The 3,677-nt window shown below is 34.3% G+C and overlaps 1 protein-coding gene across 2 annotated transcripts in view; it reads left to right on the forward strand.

The window, feature by feature from the left end:
• The window catches only part of TFPI (tissue factor pathway inhibitor (lipoprotein-associated coagulation inhibitor)), a 98,300-nt gene that overhangs the window by 68,040 nt on the left and 26,583 nt on the right, over positions 1-3,677 (forward strand). The gene's annotated exons all lie outside the window — the stretch shown is intronic.

The raw sequence follows: 3,677 nt of genomic DNA on the forward strand, positions 1-3,677 counted from the left end.
ATGATGGAGATAAATAATTTTTTCAGATTATCAATATTTGAGAAAATTCATTGCTAGCAGACTTGCACTATGAGTAATTTTAGAGGATTTAGAACAAAAACAGGAGGGTGAACACAGGAGATTATTGTTGTATGGTTCTGATACTACAGGTGAAAGTAGTATAAATTATTTGAAGTCAAATTGCCAAGAATTAAAGATGCATATTAAAAGTCCCAGAACAGTCACTAAAAATAAAACAAAGAGATATAGAAAACTGATCAACAGTGAAGGTAAAATTGTTATTAAAATATTCAACCCATTCTAAAAAATACCCAGAAAAACAGGAACTGAACACAGATGTAAAGTAGAAAACAAAGACCTAAGCGTTTTTATGCAAGCATAATGATAACTACATTAAATTTAACAGTATTATCACTCCAAGAAAAGGCTTATAGTAGACAATGTAAAAAAACTAATCATGAACTAACTACATGTTGTCTACAGGAAAGACATTTTTTTTAATTAAATTTATTTATTTTAATTAGAGGCTAATTACTTTACAATATTGTATTGGTTTTGACATACATCAACATGACTCCACCAGGGGTGTACACGTGTTCCCAATCCTGAACACCCCTCCCACCCCCTTCCCCATAAAAATATGGACACAGAGGTTAAAAGTTAAAAGATGAAAAAAGATACACCTTGCAAACACAGATCATAAGAATGATTAGTAGAAGTAAACTATAGGACTAGGAATATTGGCAGGAGAAAGGGAAGATATTTTATAGGAATGAGGGTCAATTAATCAAAAAGTCATAACACTCACTGTCTATGTGTATGCTTCAACCTGAAAACTTTCAAAGAAAAAATTGATAGAAGTTAAAGGAGAAATATGATTTATATCTTATATTTATATATGATATATGATTTATATCTTTGAAGCTGAAATTTTGTTTTATTTGGGAGACCGTTGAAAATTATGACTTGTAAATTGCCATGCCTGAGAATAAATTCAAGCCAAATATTTCAGAGAATAGGAATTATAAATGTGTTCAGTTTGATATGTATCCTCAGCTGTCCTTTTGCAGATAAAGGTGGTTTATCAGTTGTTTCCAAATATGTATAGTTTTGTGTGGTGTATTTACCAGTGTAATAATAGAGACATAGTAACAAAGTTAATAAGGTAGAAAAAGTTGAAACATAGTTTGCAAATGGTTTCTAGACACATGGCTTTTGAAATGTTTGTCTTTTGGTTTAATTGCTTTTTTCCCATAGCCTGAACAAAACAGGGCTCCCCTAGTGACTCAGTGGTAAGAATCCACCTGCCAATACAGACACGTGGGTTCAATCCCTGGGTCAGGAAGATCTCCTAGAGAAGGAAATGGCACCCCACTCCAGGATTCTTATCTGGGAAATCCCATGGACAGAGGAGCCTGGTGGGCTACAGTACAAAATAGTCAGATAAGACTTAGCGACTAAACAACAACTAAAACGACGTTGAATTTGATTATTAGTTTTTTAAAAAATAAGTGTATTAAGTGTGGAAATTAAAAGAAATAGATGAAAGAGATCAAAGTCCCATTTAACTTTTTAGCCAGTCCACCTCTGCAGCAGGGTTGACTGTTTACAATTAAATCATAGACTATAAATTCTTAAAACATCTTTAAAGGCTCTAGTAAGTCTGCTGTTTATACTTATACCAGGGGGGTTTCCCTGGTAGCTCAGCTGGTAAAGAATCTGCCTGCAATGCAGGAGACCTGGGTTCAGTCCCTGGGTTGGGAAGATCCACTGGAGGAAGGCATGGCAACCTTAATATTCTTGCTTGGAGAATCCCCATGGAGAGAGGAGCCTGGTGGGCTAGAATCCATGGGGTCGCAAAGAGTCAGAAACGACTTAGCGACTCAGCACAGGTATGCTGTTTATATTAATTACTATTTTATTGGCTAGGCTAACTATGACTTGTGGTTTTTCTTGGGGATTTACATGGGAATTTTCTCCACAGGGAATTAAAGAGTACGTAAATACATTTTCCATTCTCTTAATTTTTAATTTTGTTATTTTATGTTTTATTTCTTTGGAATAGTGACCTACCAAGTAACAAGAATATTCTGTCTATAGAGTCTTTTCCTATCTAGTTAGAAAATTTCTAGGCTGACTTCAACAAATAAGAAACATTAAAAGTTAGTGTTCAGATTTTACCCTTCCCATTCCCAACAGAAAAGAAAAAGATGAAGACAGAATAGGGCAAAAAATATTTTTTTTACAGTTGTTAAAATGTATACAATAATTATAGCAGGCTTCCCTTGATAGCTCAGTTGGTAAAGAATCTGGCTGCAATGCAAGAGACCCCAGTTCGATTCCTGGGTCTGGAAGATCCACTGGAGAAGTGATAGTCTACCCACTCCAGTATTTATGGGCTTCCCTTGTGGCTCGGCTGGTAAAGAATCAGATAATTGTGAATTAATTTTAATATTCCTAATGAAAAGTTAAAATGTAAATTCATATATATTGGAATTCAAGGAATTACTAAAATAATTAATAAAACATACTGCTATTACTTCTTACACCATCATTAATAAATGTTATGTTCTGTATACATCTAGGAAAATATCTTTGATAATTAGCTGTAAACCTTATCTATGTTTTCAGGCTATAAGTGGCATAAAAATAAATTGTATGTTCATGGCTGTTCTCAGAATTCTTGAGGATAATTTAAATATACCTATAATACGAATGTGCTAAAACACATTATTTGAATCAGTTACACATATTCCAGATGAATTACTCTGACTTAGGATGAAACCAGCGAGTAACAAGTTCTCTTTTAATATTGCATGAACATTGAGTTCAAGCATCTCTATGACTCTTGTAGCACTCTATATTCTTTCCCTCCTTTCCTAAATTAAAAATATGACACAATAGTTGCACATTATATTTTAATGTAAGCTTACTGTGACAATCCACTATCTAAAAACATTAACTAGAGGTTGGTTATTTACAATAAAAAAATTAGATTTTAACATTTAAAATACAATTAGAATTTCACACACACACACACCTTTTTAAAAAAGAGTATTGAATAAAACATAGTAAAGCTCAGAAAAGAGATGAGCCACACCACCTTATCACTCATAGACATTTTACTCTCCAGAGAATAACCTGACTGATCACTGGCTGAAAGGGGTATTTAACCAACTCATACTCATATTCTCTGTCTCTGACCTCTTTTTCCCCCCGACCTTTTATGTCTCTGCTGGTGCTAAGTCACGTCAGTCGTGTCTGACTCCTAGCGACCCCATGGACTGCAGCCCACCAGGCTCCTCCATCCATCTGGCCATCCAAATAGTGATAAACTGCCTTATCCAAAGCTTTTCTGTATAAAACAAATGATTATACAAAAAACAGTTTCCTAATGTTTATATGAACAAATTAAAACTGTATATATCAATTTGAATTTCATTAGCTATCATTTAAACTAGAATTTGGATTCCATATTTGAAATACAGTGGGTTAAAGACAAATAGCATATTGAAAAGCAGAGACATTACTTTGCCAACAAAGGTCTGTCTAGTCAAGGCTATGGTTTTTCCTGTGGTCATGTATGGATGTGAGAGTTGGACTGTGAAGAAAGCTGAGCGCCGAAGAATTGATGCTTTTGAACTGTGGTGTTGGAGAAGACTCTTGAGAGTCCCTTG

The sequence above is a fragment of the Bison bison genome, unplaced genomic scaffold (assembly GCF_000754665.1).
Source record: "Bison bison bison isolate TAMUID 2011002044 unplaced genomic scaffold, Bison_UMD1.0 scf7180017864459, whole genome shotgun sequence".
Taxonomy (NCBI): Eukaryota; Metazoa; Chordata; class Mammalia; order Artiodactyla; family Bovidae; genus Bison; species Bison bison.